The following is a 15,540-nucleotide window of genomic DNA, read 5'->3' on the forward strand; positions in this document are numbered from 1 at the left end:
GTATTTATAGGAAAAGAATTTGGAAGTTGGAAAGGAAGTGGTTGAAAAGTGAATGAATGTGGGTAAATGTGAATAAATGGGGAAGGTAAAAAGTTGAAGGGGTGTAACGTTCGTCTCCAACGGCTCCTTAACGTTCACCTAGTCTGAAGGGCGTTACGCTCGTCACAGGGGTGTGACGGTCGTAACAGGCAGTTAGCGTGACGCCCGTGACAGAATGTGTGACGCTCGTCACACTGTCTGTTTGGCTAATGTTCAGCTAGCGTCCTTCAGGTAAGTTATTATATATTATTATTTTTTTTTTGTTGTTTGCTACTGATTGATTTATTCTGCAATTTAATTTCTGCTGCATGCTTATTCTACTTTGTATAATAATAAGTCATAGGTAGTAACAGTAGAGAACATAATAGCTATTGCATAGTAAAATTAAATAAATAGCTTCAATAAAATGATCATAATGTAATATTGGAAAGAAGAACAAAAGAAATGCGAAAAGGAAACAAATGCGAACATGAATTCAAATAACATTAATGAATAATCTAGCTTAAAACTAAATAACTAAGAAAAACAAATAAATACTATCCATCTGCACGATCTCTGGCCGGAGGAACAAAAGAGTTAACACGATGTAGCAACTCGTGAAACTGATCTGTCATACTGCTCATGTACCCTAGAACTTCGTGTCTCATGTCAGTAAATTCTTCTCTGAGGGCGTCTTGTTCTGACATCAAAGCTTCAATGGCGGTGTTGTAATCAGTTCCGGGCATATGATGCCGGAAGTCGGATACTGCTGATTCTTCGGTCTGAACAGGCTGAGGAGGAGGGTCGATATCATAATAGCAAGATGGTGTCTGGGGGTCAGATTCAGTATAAGGGATCTGGTCATCATAAGTCTCATAGTCATCACAAATCTCATAGTCCTGGATGGATTCAGTGGATCTAGCAGGAGAGGGGGTTTCGTTCAGATTGTAGAGCCAGTTACTGTGGTTATGAACACTAGTCCTAGGATCGGGCATGGTGAATAGGCAAAGAACTTGGTTATCAATAATAAGCTCAAACTCGTCAGACCCTAGGTTTGCTATGACATAGTGTTGAAGAGGAAGGGTATACTCATAGTAGTAATGCCACAAAAAGGGCTTAGGTCAAGCATAGGCTGACGTAATCCAATAGCATTACCTATCATAGTTATCAAACCGCCTATTCTAATGGGTGCTCGCTCATCTTGGATCAGGTGGTCTAAATTAGCTAACATAAAAGTGGCACCGTTTACTGGACGGTTCTGGGAAGCACAAAATATGATGAAGAGTTCATCACGTGAAACTGAAGTACTGTTTGGCTTCTTCCCAAATAAAGTGTGGGTCAGGATCTTATGGAAATAGCGGAAGGTCGGGTTGTGTATGTTTCCAGAGAGAAACTCATGTTCCTCGGGCTCGTCATTTCCAGTCAATTTACCCCAAAAGTGTTCAAGTTCTCTATATTCAAAAAGTTCTTCCTGGCTTACTGTGAATGTGTCAAAGGAGGTAGGAAAACCCAAAAGGTTGGTAAAGTCTCTAATATTAAATTGGTACTCCATGTTGAACATTCTGAACTGGATAAAACCTCTGCTAATTCCTTTTCCATGGCTGGGTAGATAGATTAATGAGCTAAGGAATTCTAGTGTGAGTCTCCGGTAGATGGTGAAATGTCTTAGGATAGGGGATGTCTCCCATCCTATCTGATTCAGCAAATACAGGACACTTTGTCTCAGTCCAAGGGCAGTCATAGCCCAATCATCAGCATATAAACTAGGTAGCATCTCTCTAGTGGCTAGTTCTTCAAACTTTTGTTTCTGAGCCATCCCTCTGAATTTGATACCCATACGATCAATATGTCCCATCTGGTTAGTGTTAGCTAGAGAAAAGAAAACATGAGTTTTAGTCAGGATTTGGCCAAATGCCGAAAGAAGAAAAAAAGTTATTATTAAATTAAAATGAATTAGGAATGAATACTAAACAGAAATTAAAAGAATAATTAAGGAAGAAATAGGAAGATAATAATAATAATATAAGGAAATAATATAATAATTTGGGGTTGTCTCCCACTAAGCGCTTTGTTTAGATGTCGCAAGCTCGACAAGGAAACAGTTAAATATAATCTATTAATCCTGGGGGCATTTCGTCTATATGTAGGATTTGCGAATCTCCATTGGTTTCCGCATAGTGATAGTGTTTTAGACGTTGCCCGTTTACGGTGAACGGTTCAGTGGATTTGCCTTTAATTTCTATCGCTCCACTGGGAAAAATGTTAGTGATATGAAAAGGACCTGACCATCTGGATCGTAGTTTTCCCGGGAATAACTTTAGTCTAGAGTTAAATAAAAGGACTGCGTCGCCTTGCTTGAAGATTTTCCTTGATATACGCTTGTCATGCCATTGTTTTGTTCTTTCTTTATAGATTCTGGCATTTTCATATGCGTCTCTTCTGAGTTCCTCTAATTCGTTTATGTCAAGGATTCTCTTTTCACCGGCGGCTTTATAGTTTAGATTCAGATTTCTAATAGCCCAATAGGCTTTATGTTCTAATTCTACCGGGAGGTGGCAGGATTTTCCATAAATGAGCTTAAATGGGGTCGTCCCTATGGGGGTTTTATAAGCAGTTCGGTATGCCCACAAAGCTTCTGGTAATTTCAATGACCAGTCTTTCCTTGAATTGGCGACTGTTTTTTCTAGTATTTGCTTGATTTCTCTGTTAGATACTTCCACTTGTCCACTGGTCTGAGGGTGGTAAGGTGTCGCTATCCTATGTCTCACGCCATATTTAAACAATAGTTTTTCGAGTACCTTGGATATAAAGTGCGATCCACCATCACTGACTACTATTCTTGGGATGCCAAATCTCGGAAATATTATATTCTTAAAGAGTTTAGTTACTACTCGGGTGTCATTTGTTGGAGAAGTTATAGCTTCGATCCATTTTGATACGTAGTCAACTGCCACGAGTATGTATTTGTTACCGAAAGAGGATGGAAAAGGTCCCATGAAGTCTATTCCCCACACGTCGAAGATCTCTACTTCCAAAATACCTTTTTGTGGCATCTCGTCACGTCTAGATATGTTTCCTGTGCGTTGACATCTGTCACATTCCTTAATAGCCGCATGTACGTCCTTCCATATAGTTGGCCAATAAAAGCCGGCTTGTAGGATTCTAGAGCAGGTCTTGGATGTACTTGTGTGTCCACCATAAGGAGCGGAGTGGCAGTGTTGGATTATGTTTTTCACCTCTTCTTCGGGTATGCATCGACGGAAAATACCATCGGGGCCCCTTTTGAAAAGTAAGGGATCATCCCAGTAATAGTGTTTTATATCGTAGAAGAATCGTTTCTTCTGTTGGTAGGATAAGGTAGGTGGAACTATTCCGGCAGCTAAATAATTTGCGAGATCAGCGTACCATGGTGTGACAGATATAGCTAAGGTGGTTTCTACTTGTTTGTCGGAGTTGTTCTCTTCCAAAGTAGCTATAAGTTTATCGTACGAGAAATCATCGTTAATTGAGGTTCTTTCCGGTTCAAGGTTCTCAAGTCTAGAGAGGTGGTCTGCTACTACGTTTTCAGTTCCTTTCTTGTCTTTGATTTCTAAATCGAACTCTTGTAGCAACAAGATCCATCTTAGGAGTCTAGGTTTAGCATCCTTTTTTGTTAAAAGGTACTTGATAGCAGCGTGATCAGTGTAAACTATTATTTTGGCTCCGACCAAGTAGGAACAAAATTTGTCTAGCGCAAATACAACTGCTAGGAGTTCTTTCTCGGTAGTGGCATAATTCATTTGCGCTTCATCTAGGGTTCTACTTGCGTAATATATAACGTGAAGCTTTTTATCCTTTCGTTGTCCTAAAACAGCACCTACAGCATAATCGCTGGCATCACACATTATTTCGAATGGCTCATTCCAGTCGGGTGTCTGCATTATGGGTGCGGAGATCAATGCTTGCTTAAGCGCTTGAAATGCTTTTAAACAGTTATCGTCGAATATGAAATCAGCATCTTTCATCAATAGTCCGGTTAAAGGTTTAGTTATCTTAGAGAAGTCTTTGATGAATCGTCGGTAAAAACCGGCGTGTCCTAAGAAGCTTCGTACTTCTCTCACGGTTCTTGGGGGTTGAAGGTTTTCGATTACCTCTATTTTGGCTTTGTCTACTTCAATTCCTCTGTTCGAGATGATGTGTCCTAAAACAATTCCTTCTTGTACCATAAAATGACACTTCTCCCAGTTAAGTACTAAGTTTACTTTTACACATCGCTCAAGAACTCTTTCTAGGTTTTCAAGGCATTCTTCAAAACTTTGTCCGTATACGGAAAAGTCATCCATAAATACTTCCATGATGTTTTCGAGAAAGTCGACGAAAATTGCCATCATGCATCTTTGAAAGGTTGCGGGAGCATTACACAGGCCAAACGGCATTCGTCTATAAGCGAAGGTACCAAAAGGGCACGTAAACGTTGTCTTTTCTTGGTCATCAGGGTGAATTGGTATTTGAAAAAAACCTGAATAACCGTCTAGATAACAGAAATGTGAATGTTTTGCTAATCGTTCTAACATCTGGTCAATGAATGGTAAAGGGAAATGATCTTTTCGGGTTGCTTTGTTTAGTTTCCTATAGTCAATGCACATTCTCCATCCCGATTCGATTCGTTTAGTTATAGTTTCTCCTTTTTCGTTTTCAATAACGGTTATGCCTCCTTTCTTTGGTACTACGTGTACAGGACTAACCCATTTGCTATCAGATATAGGATATATAGTGCCTGCTTCTAACAACTTGGTTATTTCCTTCTTTACTACCTCACTCAGGATCGGATTTAGTCTCCTCTGGTGTTCCCTAGAGGTTTTACAGTCTTCTTCTAGCATGATGCGGTGCATACAAATAGAAGGACTTATTCCTTTAAGATCGGTGATGTGGTAACCTAGTGCGGTTGGATACTTTCTTAAGATATGTAGGAGTTTTTCTGTTTCGAGTCTTCCTAGGTCTGCATTAACTATCACAGGTCGTTCAAGTTCTAAGTCTAGGAATTCATATCTCAGATTTTTGGAAGTGTTTTCAGGTCAGGGGTTGGTTTGTTAAGACATTGCGTCGGGTCCGGTGTTATTGCTAAACATTGGTTAGATTTGTCTTTTAAAAGATAGTCTGATGATTTGTCTTCTCCTAGCTCTGCTTCTTTTATGCATTCATCGATGATATCCATGAAGTAACATGTATCTTCTATTGCAGGTGCTTTCAAGAATTGGGAAAGAATGAACTCAATTTTCTCTTCACCTACTTCGAAGGTGAGTCGTCCTCGTTTTACGTCTATGATTGCACCGGCAGTTGCTAAGAACGGTCTTCCCAGTATAATGGGTGTAATATCATCTTCTCTAATGTCCATAATTGTAAAATCAGTTGGAATGTAGAATTGACCTATGCGTACGGGAACGTTTTCAAGAATTCCTACAGGATATTTGATGGAACGATCTGCTAGTTGCACAGACATTTTGGTTGGTCTTAATTCTCCCATTTCCAATTTCTTACATATGGATAAAGGCATAACGCTAATTCCGGCTCCTAAATCGCATAGGGCTTTGTCGATGACAAATTTTCCTATGTGACAGGGTATAGAGAAACTACCCGGATCCTTGAGTTTAGGAGGCATGTTTTGGATTATAGCGCTACATTCGGCAGGGAGTGTAACGGTTTCGCTATCTTCAAGTTTCCTTTTATTAGAAAGAATTTCTTTTAAGAATTTAGCATAGGAGGGCATCTGGTTAATAGCTTCGGTGAACGGAATTGTAACGTTTAACTGTTTAAGGAGATCAACAAATTTTCTAAATTGGCCCGCATCTTTGGTTTTAACAAGCCTTTGAGGGTAAGGGATAGGTGGTTTGTAAGGTGGTGGAGGTACATAAGGTTCCTTCTTTTCTGTGGTTTCCTTATTACTCTCTTCCTTTTCCTTAGGTTCACTTTCCTCAGTTGATTTCTTAGGGTTTTGGTTTTCTATCCTTGGATCAGACGGTCCTTCCACTTCCGTTCCACTTCTTAATATAATTGCATGAGCGTGGCTTCTCGGGTTAGGTTGGGGCTGTCCAGGGAATGTACCAGTTGGGGCAGCAGTAGGTGCTTGTTGTTGAGCTACTTGTGAAATTTGTGTTTCCAGCATTTTGTTATGGGTAGCCAAGGCATCTACTTTGCTTGCTAGTTGTTTAAGTTGTTCGCCAGTGTGTACATTCTGGTTTAAGAAATCTTTGTTGGTTTGTTGTTGGGAAGCTATAAAGTTTTCCATCATGATTTCCAAGTTGGATTTCCTAGGGGCGTTATTGTTAGGCATGGATGGGTTCGGTTTCTGATATCCCGGAGGTATAGCTGGGGCTTGATTTGGAGGCTGTCCAGGTGCGTACAAAGCATTATTACTCTTGTATGAAAAGTTTGGATGGTTCTTCCAATTTGAGTTATAGGTATTCGAGTAAGGGCTTCCTTGAGCATAGTTTACTTGCTCTGCTTGGATTCCTGTCAAGAGTTGACAATCCGTAGGAGTGTGACCTTGGATTCCACAGACCTCGCAATTCTGAGTTATAGCCACCACGGCGGTTGGAGGCGATACATTTAAACTTTCAATCTTCTGGACCAGAGCATCCACTTTTGCATTAACATGATCAAGGTTACTTATCTCGTACATGCCAGTTTTCGTTTGAGGCTTTTCCACCATTGTTCGTTCGGTTCCCCACTGATAGTGGTTTTGGGCCATGCTTTCGATAAGCTGGTAGGCATCAGCATAAGGTTTGTTCATTAGTGCACCACCTGCAGCGGCGTCTATTGTTAACCTTGTGTTGTACAAGAGACCATTATAAAATGTGTGAATTACTAACCAGTCTTCCAAACCATGGTGTGGGCAAAGTCTCATCATGTCTTTGTATCTTTCCCATGCTTCGAAAAGAGACTCGTTATCTTTCTGTTTAAATCCGTTTATCTGGGCTCTTAACATAGCTGTTTTGCTTGGCGGAAAGTATCGGGCAAGAAAAACTTTCTTCAACTCGTTCCAGGTGGTGACAGAGTTTGAAGGGAGAGACTGAAGCCATCTTCGAGCGCTATCTCTTAATGAGAAAGGAAAAAGACGAAGTCGAATTGCTTCCGAAGTGACACCATTAGCTTTAACAGTATCAGCGTATTGGACAAATACGGATAAATGAAGATTTGGATCCTCGGTAGGATTTCCAGAGAATTGGTTCTATTGCACAGCCTGCAACAGCGAAGGTTTAAGTTCGAAGTTGTTTGCTTCGATTGCGGGCGGAGCAATACTTGAATGCGGCTCATCTTGAGATGGAGCGGCGTAATCTCTAAGAGCACGAGCTGGTTCTGCCATCTCGGGTATCGAAGGAAAAAGGTTTTTGAAATCAGGAAGTTCTACAGGAGGGAGATTGTTTGCAGCACGATATTCCCGAATTCGTCGTAGGACTCGGAGATATAGTTCGATATCGTTGATTCGTAAATAGAGCGGTTCGCCTTGTGAGCGAGTGCGTGGCATACAAATCAACGAAAGAAAGAATAGAAGAAAAAGAAACCTTAGTCTCTACAGCGTAACGGAAGAGTTACGATATCGACTAAATAAAAGTCCCCGGCAACGGCGCCAAAAACTTGATCGCGACTTTATGAGTCGAATTTGGGGTACAAACTGCAAGTGCACAGTTCTATCGCGTAGTTTTAAAAGATATCGATCCCACAGGGACTTATGAATCGATATACCGTTATCTAAGGTTACTTCGTAAAGCTAAGGTGAACAATGTTTGATTGTTTGGGGGAAAGCTAAAAACTAAACTAAGATCTAGATTAAATATTAATAAAGCGGATATCGGTATGTAGTTCGTCGTAATTAGGGAATCAATTCTTTGTCGGTTTCTTGGTTTTAAAATGAATCTTTTCAGTCGACTCTATTGATTAAAAGTTTTATCTCAAACTCTCGCTCTGTTGAATAAACCATGATTTTATGTTAATGTAGCTGTCACTTATAATTAAGTCAAAAAACCATTTTTTGAAAGCAATACAGTCCATAGAAACTCTTTTTAAGAAAACACTAATCGTTTAAACACCCTTATCTCAAACTCTCGCTCTGTTGACTTAGGTTATATAATTAAATTCAAATGCTTAACTCTCGTCCTCACATTCAATCTTTAAAAATACTTTTTGGAAAAGATTAGAATTTAATTAACTCTAAAAATTGCTCTCGCCCTGATCTAGAATTAATGTCCAATTTACACTGTCCAGTTAAAACCTCAAACTCTCGCTCTATTGATTTTAACTTCTTTATGTCTTTTACTTTCGTACAAAAACTTTGTTATTAAACCTGTAAATTGAGACCGTAAAAAGAGTGATTTTAATTTTAAATCTAATTAAACCAACTTAGTTTTGATCCCTTATTCCGCTTACTTTACATACCGATATCTAGGCGAATTAGCCAGACATGCTAAACGAACTTAAATAATTATCATGCATAAACAGACTCATCTCAGGCAAATAATATAAATAAATAATATAACAAAGCATTAAATAATAATTAAAGAACCTGAATAATTTAAACAGTAGTCTTGAACACTCTACCACAAGCCGGTAGGATTTGCTCTCGAATTCTTCAATCAATCAGAAAAATAAAACGAAGGAATAAAAACTAGACTCTAACGTAAGGTTAGGTCCGGTAAAAGGTACACAATAGTTTCCGGTGTAGAAACTATTGTGCGAAAAATTAATTGAAAGCTAGAAAAGAAAATAGAATTGCAAAAAGGTAAAACAATAAAAATTCTGCAAAGTAATACTATAAAAATATAAGCCTAAACTGCTGGAAGAAGAAAAAATGCGAAAACGGCAAAAGGCGTGGAAAAATCTCCGAACCGAGAGCTTTCCCAATTAGCTGCTATTTATACTGCTACTTGTGTAACTGCTTTCCAAGGGTTTCCGTATACACGGTCTTTTCGTTCCGAGGGTCAAGCGTGGAAATAGCTTTCAACGTGGTCAGTTGCGTTCCTAGTGCCAAAAATATAGGGGAATGGTGTGACGTCCGTCACACCATGTGTGACGCTCGTCACAGGAGTGTGCTTAGTGTGACGCTCGTCACAACCTTTGTGACGCCCGTCACAGGCACATCGTGCGCTTTCTTTGGGCTGGGCTTGGTCTTTGTTATTTGTTTCCTTTTTATGCCTTTTTACACCTCCTTTTCTTCCCTTTTTCACTTTTGCTTCAAAATGGATACCTGACATAAATAGAAAGGAAATACCGCATAATATCTGATAAAATGAGATAAATTAAAGTAAATGATAATATAATCTAATTGAATTAAGTCCTAAAATGTGATATAATTTCATGTTATCAAGGGGCCATGAACAAAACAAAACACTTGTTCCATATCACCCAAAGAAGCCTAGTTCCCCCTAAAAATCATGATTACAACTTGGTCAGTGTAGAGTAATTAATGCTCACCTCACCGTAGATCACCTAGCCCTTAGTTTTGAGTGTCATAAATAGGAGTGTAAAGGTCAAGTTGAACTAAGGAAAGGTTGTAACATACTAGCGACGAACAAGAGCATGAATGATGGCAAAGTTTTACATGATATTTAGACTCCAAATATTCCTAAGAATAAAGAAGAATGTGTGACCTCAATATTGTATGCTTCAAAGCATGTTAGAAGAAAGTCAAGTCAAGACATTTACTCGAGATCGACGAACCAGAACATGTTTTATCGTCTCCATTCAAAATGTAAAATTTGTTGTCATACCCCAAAATTTGCCCTACCTTTTAAATTTTTGTCTGCCTTGTTGTTGCATCCCTCTGCATACATAGTTCTCTTTATAGCCTTTCATTTAGATGCAATTATTCAGTCATCTGCAAGTTCATTCCAAATTCATTCATGTCATCCATTCATATTAACATTTTCAAATAGGCGTCATGGACTCAAAAGTTTATGTCACTTATAACTGACAAGAAATTAGGGTTTGCCCAGGAATCAAGCCCTAAGGGATTTGGTGATGCATTCAAGTGGGAGAGCCTATCTTATGAACCAAGACATAAAACCCTAATTTGCTGACTTTTTGGCATTTATGGATCATGTGTGTTGCATTTTGGTTTTAAGGTTTGATCAAGGCTTGTAGGGATTATGGTGATCACCTGTGGAGCTTTGCAATTGATTCATTGGCCATACATTCAGTCCTTTAGTCCATTTATTGAGGTTCATTCATTTTAAGTTTTACACATGATTAATTCAGAGAACCAACACAGAGTCAAGTTAAAAACTTCATTTGGAACGAATACACAAATTCATCTTTCATTCATAAAGCCATATAAATTCATTACAAAGTCATCAAAGTTTACATCCAATTACAAGTCATTACATTACACAAAATCCAAGAATTTACACAAAAAACCATATTTTTAACCTAGGTTGACTTTTGGTCAGTTGTTGACTTTTTGGTCAAATAGTTGACCAAAGTCAACTACATTCCTTATCCATTTTCTCCCCCCGGGTTTTATCGGTATTTTTCCCTTTCCTTCGGGAATGAATAAATTCGATGGTGACTCTGTTGTATCTTCGAGCGTGCGATGCACTCAAGTATTTTTCGCAGTGCGACAGCTTGCGACTCTGTTGAGAAGTCCATACGTAAGTCAAACCTAGCTTTGTTTGTTTTCTTGTTTGTTTGGGTGTTTATCTTTATGCTTTACTTGTTTTATTTTTATGGTATTTATCACAGTTTTTATTGCTTTAAATATTAAAATTTTGTACACTATGGATATCTGTTATATATTTTCTCTGTTGGGTTGAGACTATGTTACATAAGAGAAAAGCTCTATACCCGAGCTTGAGCAAAAACATGGGATATTATTACGGCTAGAGTCGTGTTGACATACTTGGTATTAGGCCTCGATTAGGGTCAGAACGAGATGCCACAACTATAGTAGATCCTTTTGGGAACATCATTTTCTGACGAATCGTTCGTCCCAGACAATGGTATCTCAAAATGGGTTCATGACTCTAAGGAGCTTTTTATGGTTAACTTTGAAGATTATTACATACCTATGAGGGGATATTGGGTTTTTACAGGAAACCAAGACCCTACATACCTTTGTTCTCGTGTAACGTCAGACTTTTGAACCTACATCGAGCAGTGTTTATAGACTATCCAGAATGTGTCGAACCTTTGAATCCATGATTATTGCATTTCCATTACATTATTATCAAAATTGATTTTAGCATGTGCATTTTTTCAGGGAATCCTTAGTCTGTCATTCATAGTAGATCATTCAATTATGGAGAAGTCTGACCGAAGAAACACATATCAGTACAAACTCGGGGAGTCTAAGTTTGATGAGATGAAGAAGCTTGGAGCTCTTTTGATTGGTGATCACAGAGATTACTTTAAGAAGGAATATGGTAACTTGTTGGGTGTTCTATTGACCAAAGAAGATACCGGATTGATTCTTACTTTCGCTCAATTCTACGACCCCACTTTGTATTGCTTTACTTTCTAGGATTTCCTTTTGGCTCTCACTCTAGAGGATTTTTCCCATATCACCCATATTCCTGTTAAAGATCAAGTTCCGTATATGAGTAAAGATTATTTTCCAAAATCTGCTACGATTGCTCAAGCCCTTCATCTCAAGAGGGATATGGTTGAGTTCAATCTTCGTACCAAGGGTAACGTTATAGGGTTTACTTCAAAGTTCCTCATGGAGAAAGCCACTTTATTTGCTAATAGTGGAAGCTTGGATGCTTTCTATGCCTTCTTCGCTCTCCTCATCTATGGTTTGGTGCTCTTCCCAAACATTGATGGCTTCATTGAAAAATCTTTTATCACTACCTTCATCTCCAAAAATCCAGTGCCCACTCTCCTAGCTGATGTATTTTTCTCCTTCCATTGGATGAACCATAATAAGCGTGGAATAATTAGTTGTTGTATTCCTTTACTTTACAAGTGGATCTTGACTCACTTGCCAAGAAAATGACCTTTTTCCGACAATGTGGGATCATTCAAGTGGTCAGAGGTTGATGTCTTTGAATGCTAAAGAGGTAGTATGGTACAACCGTGATTATGATGGGGTTAACCTATTTTTAGTTGCGGTGATTTCCATAATGTTCCTCTTATTGGTGCCATGGGTGGATTTATCAACTATAATCACATTATTTCACTTCGTCGGTTGGGTTACCCATTAAAAGAGAAGCTTGAAGACAAGCAGTTAGAAGAATTTTTTATAGTTGGAGGGGGTGATGATTATGAGATATTGAAGAGAATACGCAGTGCTTAGGGAAAGATTCATCATATTGGGAAGAAGGAACTTGGTAAAAATAATTGTATTGCATTGGATCCTTATACATAATGTGTTAGAATTAGAGTCAAGACTCAAGTTATCGTATCCTTAGGAACCTTTTATGAGTCTCAAGCCTACTAGACCTTCAGTCGTTTCTATCTCTCAAATGGATAAGCTTAAAGAGACTATCCAGTTGTTAGAGAAAGAGAATGTCGATCTTTGATCTGACCTTGGTAAGCTCACACTAGAGAAGGAAAACTTGAAGTTCAACCTCAATTAGAAGAGGGAGTGAGCGCTCAAAGCGGTTGAGAAAGTTCAAGTAGAGCAGAACAACAGAAGGAAAGTGGGTAAGTTCTGAAGGGAACCTATGAGGGCCTCTCTCCCAAGAAAAAACAACTCACTGAGGCTCAATATAAAGCCAGTAAGATGGAGCTAAGCTACAAGGCCCCACTTGACAAGCTTCAAGACCAGTTAAGGGATTACAAGAAAGAGTTGAAGAGTGAACAAGACCGTGCTGAGAAGTTCGTCGAGTTTCTCTCTAAACACCAAGTTGAACTTGATAAGGTTTTCAAAGAAGTTAGGGAGTTGAAGAGTCAAGCACACCAGAACCTAGAGGATGCTAACCAACTCAAACAAGAAACCACTCATTGGGAAAGACACAACCTTCATCTTCAAGTCCTCTTGGATCAGAAGGAAGCATTCCTACTAGGCCTCTTTCATGGACCTAATCACACCCTTTTGCATAATATCCTCAAGGATGCCCAATACTTGAATGATATGCATACGTTCTTGGCCAAGCTTTTTGACCATGTACTTGAAGATCTATCTGGGTTTCTGAAGAAAACCTATGATGATATGTTTCCTCACAACACTCTGTGGGCTATTTTTCACTTTGTTCCTGTCTGTAGGGTTGTATTTGAAAGGTTCAAAGCTGACCTTCTTGTAGCTCATTGAGCGAGTCCTTGATATTGTAACTGTTGTACCTTTTATTCTTCATTATTGAATAAAACGAGTATTTTTGTTATTGGCTTTATATTATGTTTTACTTCCTGCAATTGTATGATTACTTATATGAAAATTGATAATCTTTGGATTCCCCGAAAAGAAAAAACTTTATTTTCATACATTCATTTGCATTCCATCAATAAGAACAAAATGCTCATACCGCTCTCTTTCAAACATTCAGAGAAAACAACGACTCTCAGGCATAAGTACTTCACAAGATCTAACAGACAAAAGATCATGGCTGGTGTTGAACAAGAGAACGTTACTTATAAGGAGACTTTAGATCAGCAAGGTGGACTCCATCCTAGAGTACCTTCGTACTCAAAAAAAGGCTACCATTTTTGTTGTTGTTGAAACTCCTGTTGAGAATGTTGCTCAACATATCCTGACTCAACCAACCTCTATTTTGGGGCCCAATATGCATATTGTTGTGCATCCTTGGGGTATGCCTCAGAACTTTGTTCCTCATACTGCTAATGGGGGTGCCTTCATTCCTTATCAGCCAATTCATGTGCATTCGGTCAATGGGAACTATGTTGCTCACCCTTGGGAAATGCCTCCTCGGTTTTCTCTTTCGGTAATCAATGTTGACACTGATAATTTTCCACAAGAGTAACCACGACAGACTCCAGTGACTGTAACTTCTGAGGCACCAGATGAAAATGAGCCTGAATACAGAGGTCCTCACATTCATGTTCAAATTCCTTCTCAAGTTGCCCAACCTACTACTCAGTATTCGTACCAAGGCTTTCAATCTGGAATGCCTTTTGCCCATCCTGGGGTACCTTCTGTTGTTGTTCCTCTATTCCCTTATCTTAGGGCACCCTATGCTCCATATGGGGTCTAACCTTGTCAAACTATTAATCTTGGTGTAATGTATCCTGCTCAGATGTTTCCTCAATCTGCTTATCCTCAAGTACCTGCTCAAACTACTCTGCAAGCTGCCCAATTTCCTAACTCTCAAACTTATCTGCAAGATCCGGTTATTAATCAGAATATTCCTAGTGAAAGTCAAAGTAGGCTTGTTGAATATCAGTTGTTGGATGAGCATACCAGGTCTATTGAGGGATTTTCCACGTATGGTATAGATGCGAAAGAGTTATGTCTTGTACCAAACATGGTCTTACCTCCAAAATTCAAGGTATTAGATCTACAAAAATACAAAGGGCTCGGCTATCCGAGAAGCCACATCACCATGTATTGCAGGAAGATGGCTTCCTACATTGATAATGATGTGTTTCTTATCCATTGCTTTTAAGATAGCCTGCCTAGGGCATCTCTTGACTAGTATATGGGCCTCGAGCGCAGCAAGATCCGATCTTGGAAGGACCTGTCTGAAGCCTTCTCAAAATAGTATAAATACAAATTATACATGGCTCCTACAATACTGTAGTTGCAAAATCAGATTCAGAGAACGGCCGGAACTTTTAAAGTGTACGCTCATAGATGGCGAGAAATAGCTGCTCGTGTTAGACCTCTGTTGTCTGATACATAATTGGTTGACATTTTCATGGGTACACTTCAGGGTTTATATTTTTAGAAAATGGTTAGTAGTATGTCTTCATATTTATATGACATTGTAACCATCGGTGAACGTATTGTAAATGGTTTGAAAACTAGGAAGATTGTTGGCATTGACAATCAACAGGCAGCGGCTAAGAAACCACAAAGTAGCTTCGCTAAGAAAAAGGAAAGGGAGACCAATGTTGTCATGGAGAATGTCCACCCCCAATTTGAAGCTTATATGGCTCCCATGCCATACTATCCATATCCTTACATTTCTTCTTCTCAATACCAGCAACCATTGTTCAATATCAATGACAACCTCGGTACCAACAACCTTCGCTAGCTCAATCTCGTCAAGGTCAGTAGCCTCCCCAAACTCCAGTTCATCAAAACCATCGACCTATGAAAAATTACAGAAACCAGGGGTGCGGGAAGAATAGGCCATGAAATAATAATAGAAGATGTCCTTAATATGATAAGATCCTTGTACCTTATACTCAGTTATTACCATACCTTGTCTACGTAGGTGCAATCGTGCCAAAAGAAATTCTACCAACCATTTTCCCTTATAATTCCACGCATAATCCTAATACTTCTTGTGCATATCATGTTGGATATATAGGACATTCTATTGAGGATTGTTGGCCTCTCAAGAACAAGGTGCAAGAGCTTATCGACTAGAAGATTTTATCTTTCTCAAAAGAGCAGCCTAATGTGAAAATAAACCAGTTGTCTGTTCATAA

At 39.0% G+C, this 15,540-nt stretch overlaps 1 pseudogene; it reads left to right on the top strand.

The window, feature by feature from the left end:
- Nucleotides 1–6,875: 6,875 nt before the first annotated feature.
- LOC127123993 (uncharacterized) lies at nucleotides 6,876–6,975 on the top strand (annotated as a pseudogene).
- The last annotated feature ends 8,565 nt before the right edge of the window (nucleotides 6,976–15,540 follow it).

The sequence above is a fragment of the Lathyrus oleraceus genome, chromosome 2 (assembly GCF_024323335.1).
Source record: "Lathyrus oleraceus cultivar Zhongwan6 chromosome 2, CAAS_Psat_ZW6_1.0, whole genome shotgun sequence".
Taxonomy (NCBI): domain Eukaryota; kingdom Viridiplantae; phylum Streptophyta; class Magnoliopsida; order Fabales; family Fabaceae; genus Lathyrus; species Lathyrus oleraceus.